The following is a 20,628-nucleotide window of genomic DNA, read 5'->3' on the forward strand; positions in this document are numbered from 1 at the left end:
GCTGTGGTCTCCCCTTCCTTCCCCCACCACTGCATGCGGGACCTACATCTGTCGTTGGTGCCTAGCGACACCCTGCTGGGGCTCAGGTTCTCCTTGGGTGTTGCGTTTAAGGTAGGGCTTCTACTGGTACAGCTCTTCTGTAATGCACCCATCTGCTTCTCTCTGCACATTTGAATGCAAAGCACCCCTCAGACTGAGCACTTTTAGAGTTTCAACCAGCCAGGAAGAGTGTTTTGTGTCAGTGGCTGCGATATGCTGCTCTTGGAACGCTGACACAGCTCAGCACATGCATACAGACAGAGGCCATACCGCAAGCACTGTATGTTTAATTACTAATTTCTATGAGAAACCTCAGCATTTTCTTGCTCTCACTTTCTCTGGCATTTGTGTGCAGTCCCCGGCAGGAGACAGCTTCATCCCAGCAGCTATTTGTCACTGAAAGAGCTGCTGCTGGCACAGACAAGAGGCGAGGAGGTGAGAGCCAAACACCCACCACAGCCCTGGCTCCAGTGACAGCGACTCACTTGGGAGCATTGCAAGCAGTACACAAAGAAAGCCAGCATAACAATAAGGCCACAGATGTCAGTGCAGCCTTCAATATCAACCCGTATATATTGGGCGGGGGAAACGAAATCAGTGCAAGGTAGAGCAACCCACGGCAAGGTTAGCTTGTGCTACCAGCCAGGAGGGCACCGCAGCCATGCAGGGAAGCGGGAAGGCACAGGTCAAGCTGAAGCCCCAGAAATAAAGCAGCACATCAGCCCACCTGCCAAAACAGTGCTGGCTGCAAGCTGCTGCATACCACAAAGCAGGCTGTGTGCTGTGAACAGAGACTGATGGGCAGACAGGCATGTGAGAGTAGCAACACCACACCTCTGGGCAGCCCTATGGACTGCTGAGCTCTTACACCAGCCTGCTGCAGACCTATTCCTCTCCCCAAAGGCACGGTCCATTGGATCACCAGACTTGCAGAGTGACAGAAACACAGTCTTCCTCCCAAGGAAGCCACGCCAGGAGCCTCCTCCTCCTGCCTGCAGCGTGCAGGCACCGGCTGGCCTCACAGTTGGGTGCAGAAAGCAAAAGCCACCATCGCTTCCAGAGCAACCAGCACCATTTGCAAACGTGCTTCCCCTCACCTTTACACCTCTCTCTGCTGCATGTGAGCCTGCCCGCTGCAGCCAGCAGCCTGCCTGTGTGCAGCCTGTGCCAGGAAAGGTAAGCCCACCCGGAAAGTGTTTGAGAAGCCCCTCTTGTCCACAGTCAGCAGAGAGCAAGACAGCTCTCCCCACGCTCTGTAGTTAAGAGCCAGATACATCTTCCAGCACTGCACTCTAGCTTAAGGCAGAGCATTGCCACCCTGCTGGGGTCACATGTAGGAGACAGGAATTCCCTCTGGGGTTCCAGCTAACCCTGGGGGAGCTGTCCCTCTGTTTTGAGGGATAACTTTACAAGGGCCAATGTTGATTAAGGCCATACAGTTAAACAACTAAGCCCTTGGCCCCTTTCTTTTGTATTATCTATTTCTTGCTAAACATTGCATTTATTGGGTTCAAACTAAGGGTAACAGCAGGTATCCAAAGTGAGTAAAAACAGAAACAGAGCTTCTGGAAAACTCCCCAGGTCCAGTTTGCTGCTGCTTTGGCAGGTGCTAAACCTCAGCAATATTCTCTGTTGCCTGGGGGATGGATTACTGGCAGAGCCAAAGTATCTTGAGTACCGGTTTAATGTGCAAAGAGCAGGCATGACCGTAACACAGGAACGCAATAGTGTAAATGGTGATCCGGCATCATAGCTCTTGCCTGCTCATTTTGAAAGAGAGAAAATTTAATTTTCATTTGACTAGCCACCTGAGACAGGCAAACGTGGTGTGTATCTTACAGGACAGGGTCATAAATATTGCCATTTTTCAAACCTCTAAGAACAGGCTTACTTGTGCCTGTTTTCAGTGTTTTTCATTTATCCATCCTGGTTAGATATTTGATACTGCCTTTTCTTCCTGTGCGAGCTAACCTCTGTCTTTCTGGCCCCTTTGTGACATGCATGAATATCAAATCACTTCCCTACTGTTCAAACTAACAGGGAAACAGATTTAACTCTATTAAGCTGATTCATTATTTTGTGATGTCCCTCACCCCCAGCTGTCAGCACTGAATATCAAGGCAAAGTTTCGATCACTCCATCTTGCTTCAGACCACCCTGGAGGTGTTATTAGGTCATTATGAACACAACCTCTCTTGCTTTATTGTTTCATTACAGTTCTTAATGCTGTGGCAGTGCCATCAGCCAGCGGGTGACCTCCTGTGATGAGGTTTTTGCAGGGAGCACTGGACAGCCCCAGGTGTTTTTAAGAATTCAGAGCATGTTTCCGTGCATAACATTCCCCTCGTGATGCCCCTGACGAGCTGTGTGACAGGCAGACCTTGCTGGGGACAGCGCTCCTTGGGGTGCAGTTCTGCTCAGGACTTGTCACTCGGATGGCTGAGGGAGGCACACTCTCCCCCCCCCATGACAGATCTATGATGGAGACCTGGCACACTGAGTGCCAGAAGGTTATAGCAGCAAAAACAATACTGGGGGGTGTAAGAGCTTCTGGGGAAGAGGTCAGGGGGCAGCTTGCAGCACCTTCAATCATAGTGAAATTGGAGTTCACTGTGTGAGAGCTAATAAAGGGTTAATGAAATTTTGCTTTCGCCAAGCATATGTGGCCTGCACAAGATAAAAGCTTATCAAACATGACCATCCTGTAATGCAACACTAGTGAGAGAAACTGAAAGAACTAACACCCACAGGACTGGTCAGAACTGGCTCAAGACCCAGGGTGAAAAGTTCACCTTAGAGGAAGACGTGTTACTTCATACCCAAAGACCACCGAGATGACCACCAGGAGGCAGAGAGCATGCGCCAAAAGGAGGAGACCAGGGCAGACTTATGGAAATCCTTTCGGAGAAGCAATTGTAATAATTCCTCCCTGTTCTCGGGGTAACTATGAATATGTATTCGGCTGATGCAGTAGAGAACAGATAAAAAGCTTGTGTACGGGTATAATGGTGTGCCTCCGGCTATGGTCATGCGCCCAGCGCTCTTTTCTTTGATCCATTGACTTTGTCCCTATCAAATTTTTTTCGAAGTGAGCACATTTCTCACAACTGGCTCCATGTGAACTGGGGCTTTTAAAACAATTTTGTGAGAAGTGATTGCCATAGAGGATAAATTTAGTCAAATCTTGTGTACTTCTATCTGTTATTACTTTCTTATTACTGTAATGGAGAATACAGAGAGCACAGATAAATTTCTTGTTCCATAGACCTTGTGATCTAAATTCACGTTGAAAGATGAGAGGAAGCCTGGTAGACAGAAAAAAGAGAATGGTACTGAGTCCAGCTTCTTACGATCCATTTTCCAATGTAATTCATTTTTAGTTTGGTTCACTAAGGACCTGGAGCTGTGCAACTGCAGGGGCTGCCTGTCCTCCTGTCTGCCTCCCCTCCCCACAGGCTCCTGAAGCTGTCAGGCTGTTTTTACGCAATCTGCCAAAGAAGTACAAGTCTCAAAGACATTTAACTCCTGCAGGGATTGCTGGCGTCTGGGTAGATCTAGTAGAGAGTACTGGAGGAGTGTCCCAAAGGAGAAGAGGAAAGGATAACTCAGCCCTCCTCCACTGCGAGGCATCGCCCCCCAGTGTGAACAGCACACTGGTGAGCCGGGCAGCATACATGTAGCTCTGAACTCACCAGAGCATATATTGCCTCTTGAGCTGCCAAAACTATGGAGGCCTGAGAGGAAGATGGAGCACTGCAGTGAGGACTAGTGAAAACATGATGCACAGCTCAAGGAAAAGAGGGAAAGTCCAATGAGAGTGGGTGCCAAGGTGACAGGGAGGTGACTGGGATCATCACGTGTAGGAAGATGTGGGAAGACCCATGAAATGATCTGGGAGGAACCAGATTTTGTCTACAGGACAACTACCGCAACTCTTGTGCGGGTAACATAACTGCACACCTGGGAAAGCTGCTGGCCTGCAAAACCTGGCACCCCTGGTCCCTGATTTAGGCACAGGAGAGGCACAATGGAGTCAGCAGCAAATCAACATCTGACCCATCGGTAAGGAACACTTTCAAGGCAAGGTGAGCCTGTCATTCACCGAGCCACTCAATCTCCTGTTTCCTTCCTGGGGTCAATGATAAAACTGAGCAGCTAAGTGCAGTGGAAGCATTTTGGAAAGGGCTGCAAGCCCCACCTGCAGAGCTGCTGCACCTGAATATGTGTTCTTCCAGCTTTCCTCCTGCTCACGTGCACACACGCTGCTGACTGAAATGCTTCTTTCAGGCTGCCGTCTGCCTGCAAATGCTTGCGGGCATCTGCTTCTGCCAGATAAGGGGAGTTTTCCCACAGGTACATGAAGCAGTTATGAAAACACAAATAAATCATAAATATTTTATATTGTCTTCTGTGCACCTTTGTTCTCACCCATTGTATGAGAAAGCACTGCCTGACGTTCGTTGCTGTGAGCAGCCCCTCAAACCATACCAGAACCCTGCCCACTGCCATGGCTGTCACCATGCAGTCCGTGCTCATCCTGCCATTCCTCATTCCTCATCCGGTGAATTCCTCATTAGGCCACACTTATCTCTAATGGTTCTAATTGTGCTTTTACACACATTCTTAATGTGTGAACTAGGAGAGTCCTAAGAGCAGCAAAAAGAAGAGTATACTTGCTTATCTTACTCTGAACAGAATTGACACAATATACAAAATGAGTCCAAATACTTAGCACAGTTTTTCCTGAGGAATTTCATGAGAGCCAGTTGTGTTTCACACGAGTAATTGCCAGTGGGATTAAAAAATAGAGAATGACAGGTAAAAATTACTCAGTTCATTGCATGGGGTAGAGGTTCATACAGAAAATTTTCTTCAAGCCTATTACTTTACTCCACCATGCAAGAAAAATAGCTGTGCCTAAGGCTGGGATTTACATTTCTGGGGGTTGCATTCATTTTTGTACGCAAAATATTTGTGGAGAGTAAATGACTATGCTCCAGAGAGTGCTGTGCACTGACAAATCATTTATTATCCCAAAATAATTTAATCTGATCATATGGAAACCATGCTGAACTCCAGAAACCTGGATGCCATACGGGCAGGCTGCCAGCCAGGGTAAACCAAAGACATTTTGTCCTTGGGGTGGGAAAGGTACACAGTTGGCATGAGCACTTAGAAAGAAAATCAGCATCAGGAAGTATCTTGGCCAAGAGGAACTTGGCAGAGCAGTATTTTAGCTCTGCTGAGGGACTGTGTATGCCCATTGAAATGGTAACATCTGTGGAGGAAGGGCAGAGCGCGTGGGTACAATGCAGTTTTATGGCAGCACTGCTTAGTCAGGGAAAGGGACTCCAAAGGGAGCCAATGCAGCCAGCTGGAGGGCTGATGAATGGAGTAACGATTGTGGAAGAGATCAGAAAGCACAGGAGTGCTCCATCACCCCCCGTAACAGCAGCAGTATAAATTTCTGAGCCTTAGTGAAGCTTGTAGTTGAAGTGCATTGGTGTGATTTTGGGAAATATCAAGCGCTTTTCGGATTCTTAAATCATTAAAAATTAATTTGAGCACACGAGCAAGCCAACACAGGAACAAAACTCCAAAGAATCTGAAACTCAGCACGAATGAATGGAACACAGACAGAATACTGTGCTTCTGTTCACAAAACGAGGGCAGAAATTCATCGTATTTTGTATTGGTTTGATGGATTCCCACTGGACTCAGCTGTGCACCTCAAGAAGCTGCTCTCTGTGCAGAGCACAACAAAGACCATTTTTGCTCTGAAATGTCTTGTGGTGGTGGGCAGCAAAAATAGCTCCTAAATATATTTATTTATTTTTGTTCAGGTTACTGCCGTTTTTTATTTTGCCTTTACTGAACTTTTACGAAATATATTCATTTTTCTTCCCTTTACCACCACTACCAAATCACAATAACTATAGGGACATTGTCAGCTCATCAGTCCCAAAAAGTAAATTAAAGTCCTTTTTAACCCTGCACCTCTCCTTGAACTTTCCTGGGGAATTTCCATTATTTCACATTTACCTGTTTCACATAAAGCCCTAAATGTTCTTCTTCTCTTTTTCCCCACTCTGAAAGAGCCATACCGACAGAGAGGAAATGTCTTCAGCAAAGCCATAAAATTGATTGCAGAGCTGCAATATCAAACGCTTTCCAAAACACCAAGAAATACAATTTTTTTTATGTTTTCTAATATCATCATGGGTGTTACATCGATGCTACAACAGGCAAGTCAGTTCCAGGGAGCACTGCAATTTTCAGCTGGCAATGGTCCTTCTGGTGTGCATTACCTTTTAAGACGCTTTTCTGGCATCTAACAGCTGCCTTCAGGAAGATTTATATGCTATTTGGGTTTGTTTAATTTGTCTTCACTGTTAATGTGCCTTTGTTATTGCGGTGTGGAGTTCATTAACTGCACCAGAAGATGGCAGCAATGGAAACCACTTTCGTGCCTCCCATTCCTAAGTGCTGTTTCATGCTGAGCAGCAATCAGCGATACGGTAATATCAATCAGCGTTTAAAAATTGTTTAAAAAAAAAAAACAAAAACAAACAAACAAGAAAATCAGTCTCCATACTGAAAAATATTAAAAAAGCTGTGAAATGTGGAAGGAACTACGTGCTCCCTTCCTAGCATTCATAGGTCATGTTTTCAACACCTAAGTTGCAAAGACCAGGGATAGAGATGTCAATAACTAAAACTGACGGAAGGCATGCCTTTCCCAGACTACCATGTCCCAAAAAGTCTGAAGTAGCCTTAATCCATTTGATCTTCATGGTACACACCAAAAAGCATGTGAATCTGGAGTGGAAGACTGAGGAGGGTCTGAAGAGAAATTGTAAAGATCAGATACATTTTTGGGATGCTGGAGGTTGACTTGTGTCACTGAATCAGTAAGAAGAGGCACTGGGAGCAAGATGTTTATTTAGTTGTTTTTATAAACCATGTGCAGGAACACACAGAGCCAGACAGAGCGTTTCCTTAGGAGGAATGCGTGTTTACACTGGCAAATTAGCATACATATTTCCCACAGGACACAAGCATTATTAGACCTGTTATGAGCTCTGTCAGAAACCACTGAGGAAAGAAGGAATCTTATTTACCCTTCTAAATATGGACCAGTCTTCAGGGCAATACAGCTGCTAAACTTACTGACATGGGTGCTTGTGTTGCAGCCAGGATTTATCATGCACGTCAAATGCAAAACTGTCTCAACTTCAGTGACAAGCTTTTGCTACTAGAATATATTTATATTCTATATATATGGTATACATTCTACATTTATTTACTGCCTAAAATAAAGAGCACATGGGGGAAATGAGCTGCCCTGCTGGGGGTAGTGTTTGTGTGCTGCTGAAAAGCACGGGCAGTGAAGCTGAAGGCCACAGTGAAGGAGGGCAGCAACGGCAGCGCCAGCACTGAGCACTCCGGCTGGCACAGATGCTCTGATTCGTCCACAGCTTTCAGCACAGCTGAGGCAACCCTGAGCACATGTCCACGTGGAAGGTTAGGAGGCACAGGTTAGGAGGCAAAGGTTGCTGGCTACGTGCTCTCCTGAAAGGGAATTTGAGCAGTGAGAAAAGACATGGCCCCTCATCATGTTTCTTGTTGAATTTGGGGATGTAAGTTTTCTTGCTGCTTTTGTAAATTAACAGGAACTCCCACCCCAGAGAAATATCTGCTTTCATCATCAATGTATCCCCACAGAAAACTGTAACACTGAAGGCTTTGGCTAATCGCTTGTTATAATGAGATAGATAACAAAGTAAATCATGTTTATGGCCATAAATCTTTCATGCCTCGCACTTTTCATGAGTGAGAAATGAGTTGCAACTACTGAAAACAAATGATGTTATGAGTTTTCATGAGGTTTGCTTGAGTTAGAAAGGCTAATACTGCCAGAAGGAATACATGGGGTTTGTAGCTATGAGCCATTTCAATCAAGATAGAGACTTCTGAGCAATTTTGCTTTCTGAAAATTAAAGATCCACAAGCCTTAAGGTGTAACAACCTTTGTTGCAAGAAAATCTCACTAAAACTGCTCAGAGAGTGCCCTGTGCAAACCAGGTCAGTGATTATTTTGATGTAAAGCACCATGATCTAAACAAAGTGCAGATCAAAGAAACCTCTTTTAGTTATACTAAAAACCTGTAATTGCGAGGTTAGTTAATTTGCAGAACAAAAGCTCTCAACCTCTGGGTTTGTTCATAGTTTAATATACTCTGTGTCTGAGAGCACATGAGGAAAATGGACTTTTGAACCTCTAATCATTCCTATGGTTAATGTGTATGAGGAGCCTTCTCTTAAAAACCTCAAATGTAATTATGTCCTATTATTACCTGTGTCAAAAATTTTATTACAAGCTACATGGAGTATTCATTCATCCTACTTGTGTCTATAATACTCCAGTATGTAAATCTGTCTCTCTTCCTTATTTCTAGCTACTCAACTGCATCAAAAGGCAGCCAGAGTTACATTTTCAGCGTGTTATTCTACTGCTCCTGAGATATTTTCAAACAAAAAAATGGAAGGAATGGTACCTCAGCACTACTGGTATGTTGTTAATCTATAGGGTATGCCTCATTCCTTCACCCCTTTTTATATAATATATAAATAGACTGGAGAGATTTAAAGATATTTTAATAAACCTAAGTACCATTATGTATAGACAAATTCTGTGACGCAAGAAGGGGGAAACAGTGTCTAACTGTCCTCTGAGCAGATTTTCTTAATGCTGGCTAAAAGGGCTGGCAGCGGTGTGGCATCACACCCAAGCATGGAGGTCCCGGGCAGCAGCATCCCAGAGGGGCCTGCTCTAATTTTTTTTCTCCATAGGCTTTGCCCCGCAGGAGGAGAAAAGGACTTGTAAGCTCCATCTCTCTCCCTGCTGCAGGCTGGCTGCTGGCTGCCTTTTCAAGTTGCAGCACAGAGCTTTACTGTGACCCTCCTTAAAAAGTGAGATGCCCTCTGAAATGCCCGAATTTAGATGCAGATGTATCATAGCGATGTCACCAGACAGAAGGGAGCTTTCTCTAGATTTAGCAGTGGAATCTCAAAAAAAAACAACTCACCAAACACCACCAAAACCCACACAAATTGAAAACAACTCAGAAGAATCACCTTGCCCTCCCTTGTTGCTTGTTCCACCTAGAGTTCTCATAACCACAGAAGTAAAATCTTATGCAATACAATACTGCATTGTATTGCACTATGTCTAGTGATATCTTTTCCATTATAGCCTTGCTGATATTGTTTTCTGTCCAGAGTCCACTCACTCTGTTCTAGAAATAGCAGGGTGACAGTGGAGTGGAGCTGCCACACTTCAGGAGACCCATCACCATGCCTGATCGTGACCCCTACCCACATGCGGAGGTCCACATGCTGGTGTCCCAGCCTGGCCTTGGCCCATGCCCCTCCCCATGGGCAGTATGCCTGATGGCTGGGGCTGACAAAAAGGCAGTAAAGGACTAGGCTTTGGTGCTGACTTCTTGGAGATGAGGCTTTTAATGACATTACTGGCAGGTGTGGCAAAGTGCTGGCATCATTCTGACTGGTTTGGGATGCTGACCTCAAGGCAGAGGAATGCTGCCTGTGCTACACATTGTGATTATCACCTCCAAGGAGCCAGCTCACGAGGCACCACGTCTGTGGATATTTCCACTGCGTCCCTGCTACAGTATTCATGACAGCTCCCATTATGGGGCATTTCGAACCCCCTCAGGGATGGTGGGGGCAATCCCTCTGTGCTGCTGCCTGCAGACACAAACATCAGAGGTGATGGGTGAGGAGGCTGCAGGGAATCCCAGAATCACTATCTCTTTGAGAGATACCATGTACATGGCAGGGGGCTGGAACTAGATGATCCAAACGTCCTTTCCAACCCTTACTATTCTATGATTCTGTGTTCCTCAGTGCACAGCAAGGGTCCAGCAGGCATTATTTTCAGTACTTTTCTCTCTTATACAAGAAAGCAAGCTCTGGTGACAGATATGTGGAGCCTTCTGCATCTGAGCACTCAATGTGAAACTGATGCAGGGTCACGTTATTTTCCTCTCTCTTTTTTTTTTTTTTAATTCAAAGTTTCTTCTTCCTCTTTCTTCTTAAGGTCCTTTTGCCAGGAATGCCCAAAGATCAGGAAGACAGCACGTTTTTACCCACAGACCTCACCCTGAACGAGATTTTGTATTTCCGATGGCACATACATGTGTATTTTCCAAAAGCTTCTCTTGGGCGCGGGGGCTTACACAACACTTCTCATGATCAAATTCTGCTTTGCTTAAACCACCTGCAAAAATTGCTTGCATGCCATAGGAATACCTTGCAAGGAGGGTGAGAGCAGGCCCCCAGAAAAATGAAGAGTTTGTGCTGCTGTGTCCCTGAAGTTGAAGCACACTTGAGAGCGGGTGAGAGCTGTGTGGCAGCGGGGCAGGTCAGTGAGATGGGGGTGCTGAGCACAGAATCAGGCAAAGGTGACAGAGCTGGGACAGGCGGTGTAGGCTACTGACGTGGCAAAAGTATTGTGGCTTGTCACGTGTCACTGAGTAGCTGGTTGTGAAAGACACTGTTTAAACAAACTGCTGCGTACATTTCCATGCCAGTACCTGTCTGCCTGGATTCTTATTTTCAAAGGGAAGCCCTTAAGCATATTCAAATGAGTCATTACTTTTGGTCAGCATTGACACCAACTGGAAAATCTAAACATTATTGCCCTGTACATCCCCCGCACTCCAGAGATCACACAGGAGTTTCCTATATGGGTTGCATCCTATTTCTGCTCCATTCACAGTCTCTTTTTTTCTGTTTTCATCTGAGAGCTTTCTTGTTCTGCCAGGAAGGACTCTCCGATGCCTGCCAAACCTGTACATTTCTTTCCTTGTTGCAAAAGCACTTCTGTATAGTTGCTTATTGAGCAAATAGTGACTATGTGGCACTAGCAATTTGATTCTGTTAATTTTATACATCATGAGCAGTAGCTTGAAATGCTAATGCAGCTTTTGCAACCAGGAGTGAGTCCTCACCTCTGGGTGAGAAACCCTGAGTTGAAACCAGGGCCCACCAAAACCTTCATACCCATCTCTGCTTATTTATATTTGCCTGTAATAGGGTAACCGTACAGCATTGCATCCAGGCATTTCCCAAACATTGGAGGAATGTTACAGACATTCTTGGGCAGAAACTGCCTGACTTTGAAGCGAGTCAACTTGAGAGTAGTGGTTAGAGCTTCTAGTTAGCACATCCAGCACTTCTAAGAATAGCTGGAAGTGGCCACCTCTCAGAAAATAAGTTGATGAAATCTTCCAGCATTGCAAAGATCCCAGTGCTTCTCAGAGTAAGTCTGAAGGGTTCGAGTAAGTATGTGAAAGAGAAGTGGAGAAGGATGAGTGAGAGAGGAATCGCAGTGGCCATAGTGAGGGAAAAGGAAGCTGAACCCCTTGAGGGAAGAACAGTGTACCCAGTGACACAGAAGCCCTGGAGTGAGGGAGGACTTGGAGATGGTGAATAGAGAGGGACAAGAAGGGAGCACACAGTCATCCTGTGGAGAAGAGGAAGGCAGGAATGCATCTGGGATGTGCCAGGACTTTGACGGTGAGGCACTACAAGGTGTACAGCCTGGTATTTCTTTGCTTTGATTTAAGTAGAATAAAGACCATGTAGCTATTGGCTCTCTTTATACCACAGAGAAAGACAGAGCCTCCCTTCTTTGGAGATTACCTCTGCCACTCCTATCAGTATCTTGCTCAACAAGTCTCTAAGCCAGCAGCTGAAACAATTTTCCCTCCAACAATGAGCCACTCTTCATATTTCCAGTTTTGATGTAAAGAGAAATATGAAGACTGTGGAGCACGGGCTTTGGCAGGTCCCAGCAGCTACATTGAGACTTGCAGAGAGAAATCACCTTCCAAATAAGCAGCAATCAAGCACCAATCAAATAATCATCTTTCAAATAAGCAGCAGTTTCCACTGACAGAATGAAAATAGGGCTGCAATTACATGATAGCTGATAACAGCTTTATTGTTACATTTCCTTCCATTTCAAGAACAAATTTATAATTAAGAAATGTCACTTTTTGATATTCATGATTTGGGCAGCCTGGCAAATGTATAAGCAACAAGTGAGTGACTATTCAACACAAAATATTTTCAACACAAAAATATGTTCAGCACTTCCAACAGGAATTTCTTGTTCCTGGGAGCAAGCAGCCTAATGCTGCCAAGTAATTACCAAGACATCAGAAGCAAGAGGGTGTTAATGAAATTAAGAATGCCACATAAAGTGGAAGGTGATGTATTTATAAAGGAGATTTTAACTATTGCCTAAGAAGAACTGACCATGAGGTCTAGTGAAATTAATAATAAACTAAAATGTAATAATCCAGGGTGAAAGATCGTGGACTTCAGGGATAACATGAATTTCAGGTCTCAACTAGGGAGTTAATGAACTGTAAATCACAGGGAGGAAGGAAATACAATACAGAAAACAGGCCTGTTTAAAGCAAACATGATGGCAAACTATTTCAGACAGGGTATTGCCAAGTGACAGAGAAGCAGGAAAGCTGATGGCAATGATGAGGTGTCATCTGGAATATTGGTCATCTATGTCAAAGAAAGATAAATTCCCATAGGAACCACTGCAGAGAAGGACTTCAAGAAAGGACACAAAACCCCACAGCATTTAAAGCCCACATTCCTGCTGCCCAGGGCATCTCCAGTCATTCAGCCTACCTAAGTTCTGACTTGGCTCCTAAATTAGATGTTTTATTGAAACACTTTAAACTACACAGGAAGAATATTGCCCTAGGGAATTGGCATGGTGCTCTCAAAAACAAAGGCTTGAGAGAAAGGAACCAGCTGCTCCAAGAAGGGTAAACATCACAAAAGAGGTGAAGGTCAGGTTCATCGGCAGGACAAGCTGATAAATGCTGGGCACAAATAAACTGTTCTGAGAAACAGAAGGTTGATCTTTGCAAACAGCCTTCCACGGGGAATAAAAAACTTGGCTAGAATTAAATCGCAGCTGAACGAGTTCATTTAAGAGGTTATGTGATGAACATACCTGGAAGAGCAAACATTTGGACTGGCAGATACAGAAAGATCTCTTCTGATCCTCTGTGCTATGCTGTTTCATTTGGATTTGTTGTTACTGAATACAGCCAGAACTAATCCTTTATATCTGCATCAAAAGGGATGTCTTGCAAAATGATGTGTGTTTTGGTAAAGAATTATTGAAAGTTACCGCTGCCTTGCTGTTAATAGGCATCAAAGGGAAGGATGGCAAAATCTATTTCCTAGGACCAGAACTGCTCAAGAGGAAAAACGAGAAGAGCTACAGCACTGAGCGTCTGAGCTACCCTTGTGCTGCCTATCCCTGCAAACTGAGCAAAATGCTTGTGCTGCCCAGGTGAGGGAGGCCCACTCTCTTAAGAGGTGGGCAAGCACATGGCAAGGTGCTATTCAGAAGCAACAGAAACACCATAAACGTGCTTGTAGTTGTCACTGGCAAATATGGCGCGTGTGGCAGGGTGTGTAACTGTTGGCAAGTTAGGCCAAGTAAGTGTCCTTCCACTGCTTCTGCTGTTGCAGTAATGGAAAATCATTGCCCATAGGCCAGGCCCACAGGTTAAGGCTGAAGTGCTTGGGTCACCTGGCTAAAAATGCCCCAGCAATACAAACATGGACTATCAATTGCAGCTGTGTATTGCCAAATGAGGTGGCAGAGCACAGCCAAGTGCCTGGCAAAAAGCTAGAAAAGGACATGGGAGTGTGAGCCTGGAGGGGTTTTGGCTAAAGCATTGGCAAAAGTAAGATCTGGAGTATTGTCTCCTGATATTTAATCCTTCCTAATTTTCAGTGAAATGAGCCTCTACACACACTGCCTGAAAATAATGGGGCAGAAACAGAAATATCTGATTGCCCTACAAATGACACTGAATATTGGCTAACCAGTTTGGTCAACAGCATTTTAGTGCAATAGAAACATGTTTGCTAAGGGGAACGGATGTGTATTCCTCATTACTGTATCATATGCCAGGGTAAATGCTGTGTCACAGTCTTCTAATTCTATCCAACCCTGATATTTTGAAGCTAATTTGGAGGGATGGAAGTGATTAAAAATTTTAAGTTTAAACTTGAACCTGGATAGAAAAAAAAACACAACAAAACCTCATTTCAGAATAGCAGAAAACTGCTGACTTTCCTCAGTAATACTTAGGTCAACTTAGTGGTTGATATTAGGAAACCCAAAATTTTGCAAAACAGGCAGTGAACCAAGTGAAGCAAGACACAAACTGACAACATACGAGGCTTTAACAGGCACGAAATAGTTGCTTTTACAACACAATTTTACAATAGCACTGACATTCATTACTCAAAGTTGTTTTTCACTAAAGCCACACAAGAAACAGTAAGCTAGAGAAATCCAGCATCCCACACATTTTTTTTGTTCACCCTTTTTCTAGCAAAATCTTATTACCTATTGCAAAATGTTTGCAAGGGCTTTATGTTTGACAAAGAGACTCATCTTTCGTTTTCCATGGGGGCACAGTTGCTCTGTAATGCTGTTATTGTTAGGGATAATGTTTGTGGTCAGTTGCTATCGACAGTTACAGTCGAAGTTCAGGCAGCCAAATTTAGACATGAAATTAATAATGGCATATGTACCAGAGAGCTTAAGTATGAATTGTTTCTTCATGACTTACCAGGAAAAATTCTCACTGAGATCCAAGAAGTTTTGGCATGAATAAGTTGTGAATATGGAACAAAGGATCTGCCTCAAGAAAAGGAGGCAAGTATCAGTACAATATGGATAAAATCAACCAAAACATCTGAAGTATGAATGCAGCTGAACTCCCCTGCCATAGAAAGTCAGGGTGGTCTGTGACTGAGGATGTGCTCAGCTGCATAAAATATACAGTGTTTGATGAAGTCCACATACGTTGTACTGCAGAAATCAGTCATTTAAAGAGGACTGTAAATATGAAAAAAAGCATGAGCCATCATTCTTGTTATGTGCCGAGTACAATATATTCTTCTAGCACTGTGTATATTATATAAGCATGACTTTATGTAGGGCATTGAAAGGTTGGTACGTGTGACCATTAACCACGTAGCTGATTTGCATGGTCATGCCTCTGTCTCATCAGGCAGGCTTGCTAAATCCATCCACTCACCGTATATAATTGAACTTTCCAGATTGCTGTCTTTTCCCTTCAAATGTCTTCTGCATGTCCATACACTGAGGGCTACAGAAATAAGGGAAAACAATATGGGCTGCTTTCACATCACCTTAAAGCTCTGAGCTTCAGCCAGATGTAGGCACCAAGAGCTTTCCTCAGTGTCTGCAGTTACTCCTTCAGCTAAGACAAAACTTTCTCAGGCTCTAATAATAGTGACTCTAATACTGAGCCTCCTATCACATTTATAAAATAAAAAAAAATAAATGCTCTCACATTTTTAAAATAAAATTATTTATTTTGAACTTGGGGTTCTTGGGGTGTACTTGAATCACAACTGGTCAGGCTTCCAAAGTATAAGTAAGAAGAGGAGAGGTAAATGATGTAAGAAAACTGAAAGGACCTCCAGTCTTTATGCTATACAACTTTTGTTGCAATGTAATGCCCCTGAAATATTATAGTGGGAACTGCTTAGCCCTCCAATACGAGTTCCAGCAGTCAAAGGGAAAAAGCTGCAGCTCTTGGCTTTCCTCTCTGTATGCTTATTTGAAGTTTGTATCTTACTGTTGTCCAATAAAAAAATCATATCCCTTGCAATTGCTATCTCAGAAATGTCATTAATCACTCTGTAAGACCTGACTGGATACACCTTCATGTATGCCTGGAAATACCATGCATCCATCTAAGCACCTTCACAGTGAAGACCTGACATAAGCTTTCCCTTCCATCTTAGTCCTTCTCCCCAGATACAAGTCCAGGTGCAGAGGAAACGAATGAGTTGCCTTCACCTACAGGGCTGAGTAAAACCCCAACCAAGTATATACCTCTGTAGCAACTACAGCCAGAATGGAAGAGGGCTGTGGCTGTTAATTTGTTATGGGCAGATTTATTTTGGGCAGTGAGGCTACACATCAATGCTGACACCATTTAGAGCATTAAGTGTTCCAGAGTGAGGACCGTGGCACTGCTAACAAGTTCATACTCTGAAGGCCTATCAGTCCTGATAGGCCGCGAGAAGCACAGGTGTTACGGAGTATTTGTGCAGGGATTGCTTTAGCATAACCCATCTTCCAAGCTTTGGACTCTTTCTTGGTGCTGAGATCTTTTACGATTGTGAGAAACTTGACTGTGCAATACAAGGCAACCAGCATAAGCCTGGGATTCTCTTCTGTGTCTGAAGAGAGTTGTATCCTAAGGAGTAGCAGAAAGAAGAAAATCCAAAGGATTTTGTCTGCAAAGACAGCAAAACCGTCATGTCTAAAGAGGAAGAAAAAATACCCACATGAATCAAGGATCCACATAATTCCCTCATTTCTGACTTTCATTGTGTAAACAGAGTACATCTGGCCATGCCTCCAATTGTTTGTAAATAATGATGGTTTACATGTCTTTAAAATAAACTCTGACACACAAATACTTGCTAAGCCACATCTACTGAGTCAGTCACATATGTATGTCCCTCTTTGCTGAAGTTCTTCATTAGACCTTTTCCTGGGGCCTCTGTTAGCAGGAAGCTGTCTATGCTCGAAGGCAGCCCTGCCATAGTGCAGCCGTGTGGCCTTGGATCAGCTCCATGAGAAAGCTCTAAGGAGCAATAGCAGCTTACCATTGGTCAGAAGCTGTGCTTACGCTGAAGCACTCTCCCCTGGTCCTTGCCTGAGTGATATTACAGATATGCCTGTGCCAGCCCCTATGTGTGCTGGTACAGATCCTGACCCATCTGCGATGATCTCGGATCCTTCAAATCACTGTGGGCTTCTCCAGTGATGACCAGACTGGTGGCTGGCTGGCGCCGGTATCGTAACTGAACCGGATTCTTACCCTAACTGGTAAGCCCTTCCTGGCTTTACCTCAGACCTCCTTGTCACTACGGTCACTTGGGTCACTGCTGGCTATCTGTACTGTTAGCTGAAACTAGTAACCACCACCAGACCTGCTTTTCTATTTTTGTTTGGTACTTTTGGGCTTCTCCTGCTTAGTAGGGAAGCCACTGCCATGCCTGCCTTGCTGTGACACTCCGTTCCCAGCTTGACTTGCCACTTCTTGAAACTTGTTTCTTTGAAGGATGCCACTTCTCATCTACAACTGTTATCATTGGTGCCAGTGGGATTGTGGCTTCCCTGACCGGCGCAAGCCAGACGATAGGTACACAGATTGCCAGCACCACATTACTCTTCTTCTAACCAAAGATTTTTGATAGAAAGGTGTCTTGAGCCAGCCTACTGGTGCCATGCATTCCTGCCAGTAGCATAAATCATGACAGTGGGCAAGAAGTCAGCAAGTGAGACAAAGAGTCTGCTCTGTCACAGAGAGATGGCAAAACTAAGCAGTGATATGCAACTCTTCTTGTGCGATCTCACTGATCTCTTGGTCAGATATCCAGGGAATCTGAGCAGCCTGGAGACTTGTGCATTTCAGAAGCCCAAATGTTGTGGTTTAAGCCCAGCTGGCAACCCAGAACCAAGCAGCCGCTCGCTCACTCCCCTCAATTCCTCCCCCCGCTCCTGGAGGGATGGGGAGGAGAATCAAAAGAATGTAACTCCCATTGGCTGAGATAAGAACAGTCCAGTAACTAAGGTATAAGACAAACCACTGCTGCTACCACCAATAATAATAAGGAAAATAACAAGGGAAGAGAACACAACCACTCACCACCTGCTGACCAATACCCAGGTAGAGCCAAGCAGTGATCTAGCCCTTTCGGGTAACTGCCCCCGGTTTATATACGGGGTATGACATGCTGTGGTATGGAATACCTCTTTGGCTAGTTTGGGTCAGGTATCCTGTCTCTGCTTCCTCCCAGGTTCCCCTCCTCCCTGGCAGACCATGAGACTCAGAAAGTCCTTGGTCAGAGTAAACATTACTGAGCAACAACTAAAACCACCGGTGTTATCAGCGCTGTTCCCAGGCTGAAAGTCAAAACCACAGTGCTGCACCAGCTACAAAGAAGGAGAAAAATGACTACTACTGCTGAACCCAGGACACCAAGTGAAATTCAAAGTGGTCACATTTCCGAAGCAGTCACGACTTCTCTGGTCACCTTTTATAATTTTTTTTGGTTGTCCAAGTCTGACAACACCTTTCTGTGCTTTGGCAGTTGCTTTTTCCACCTTAAATGCAACATTCTCTCCCTCTCCAGGGCTTTACCTCCACCTGTCCTGGTGATACGTCTCCATAGAATCACGGTTTGGGTTGGAAGGGACCTTACATCTCATCCAGTTCCAACCCCCCTGCCATGGGCAGGGACACCTTCCACTAGACCAGGTTGCTCCAAGCCCCATCCGACCTGGTCCTGAACGCTGTCAGAGACAGGGCAGCCACAGCTTCTTGGGGCAACCTGTTCCAGTGTCTCACCACTCTCACTGTAAACTTCTTCCCCGTATCTGATATAAATCCATGCTCTGTCAATTTAAAGCCATTCTTCCTTGTCCTGTCACTAAATGCCCTTGTGAAAAGTCCTTCTCCAGGTTTCTTGTAGGCCTCCATTAGGTACTGGAAGGCTGCTGTAAGGTCTCCCCAGAGACTTCTCTTTTCCAGGCTGAACAAGCCCAGCTCCCTTTCCTTGTCTTCACAGGAGAAGCTTCACCCTTTCAGTTCTTCCAATTCCACCACGAATTAATACTGTGGCTGTCGCACCTGCCTGCTACAAGACACCTGGACTACCACATGTACGTGCACAGTTCTGCACATTGTTCAGACTGTCACACCTGCAAGGAGTTCACCATTAAATCTAATCCCTCACCAACAGCCTCAAACAGCACTGCTGTGAGATGGGGCTACCAGCATGAAGGAAACGACTGCAGTTCAGTCCAGGCCAGACAGCTTGCACCTCTGCCATTAATCGATGTATTAAGAGAGCCAGCACACAGGAAATGGTTAGGACATGGCTGACTTCACTAAAATGGTATTGGTATCTTGTACTGCAAATACTCCCACCATATAAGTTTGCTTGGCTGCTGTTAGGTGTTGCAGAGTACCCAACATAGTTCCCTGGTTTTAGTAACTTGCGTACCAAAGCGTACAGTTATGCCTTCTGTATTTAATTGCAAGTCCTTGTCCTCCACCCGCTTACCTGGAAGGCTGTCCTTTGCTCTAACATTTCATCATGAAGAAAACCCAGTGGCTTTGAGACATCCATGTGTTGCCCTATACACATGTGGTATGGACTGACTTCTGTCTCTTTTTGGCTCTTTACTAGGATGCCAGAACTGGCTAGACCTTTTCAGCAACTTGACTCTCCCATGCTCAGTGAACTGTTCATCAGGAGGGTCTTACTCTACAGCAATGCTCCACCAGTGCCCACATGTATTACAGTCAACAGCTACTGCTTCCCCAATAAACGCTACTAGTGTTTCCTTACTCAGCATGCACAAACAGGTCATTAAACCCCACTTCCTTCATTTTTCATGTAGCATTTATACAGAATTGTTATGAAAGTTCACCTTCCTGGAAGTCAGTGTAAATGTATTTCGTATGCAAAAGAATTCCGTATAATTGCTATTAAGTCTTATGTAACTTTCCAGCATGTTCCGCAAAGTTGTCTTCCCTCTGATCAACACCACAGTACTTGTGGCCCACATTCATAAACATTCACATTTCAGAAATGCTATAAACAAATCTCTTTTCGATCGATAGGAATGTTATTTTTACTTGAAGATCGGAAAACAGTAAAAAAAAAAAAATCAATTTTGCATTAAAAATGAAACCACTTGGACCTGAAGTACCAGTCTCTACACTGGAAGATGTAACTAACACATGACAACAAAACCCGTTTATGTGCGTGGAAGAAAACCTGCTGTGCGCAGACCAGCTCAGTCCCGCGTGTTGTGAAGCAAGGGGGGCGCAGCTGACTCCTGAGGGCACTTCTCACGAGCCCTACATCGCGACCAGCGCCAAGGCAGCCCCGTACCCCTACAGTGCTCCCCCGACAAACCGATCCAACAGTGCCCGCTGCCACCGCCGGACACGGCACGAGCCCCGGCACAACAGACCGGCACGTACGTCCCTGGCATCCCCCGCCCAGGAGACAGCTCGGTACTCCACATGCCCAGAAGGGCGCCAGCGCGGGGACACTCAATCGCACCGCCCCTCTGCCCCGCGCCTGCCCCCGAAGCCATCCCCCTACCCCCAAGCGTCACCGAGCTCGGTGCGGGCTGCGGAGGCCGCTGCCAGCTCCCAAGGCCGCGGCACAGCGCTGGCCAGACCGGGCCGGGCCACACTGCTACTGCTACTGCTACTACCACTACTACCACTACCACTACCACTACCTCTACTACCGCCACCGCCACCGCCACACCCGTGCGCTGGCGGCCAACCCCGCTGTTCCCAGCATACACTGCGGCGTGCTCCGCCAAGCGCCAATGACGTCCCCATCCCGCCACCGGGCGGCAGCGCGGTGGCG

Source organism: Pezoporus wallicus, unplaced genomic scaffold (genome assembly GCF_028554395.1).
Source record: "Pezoporus wallicus isolate ANWC-B61680 ecotype Strahan unplaced genomic scaffold, APGP_CSIRO_Pwel_v1 contig_7274, whole genome shotgun sequence".
Taxonomy (NCBI): domain Eukaryota; kingdom Metazoa; phylum Chordata; class Aves; order Psittaciformes; family Psittacidae; genus Pezoporus; species Pezoporus wallicus.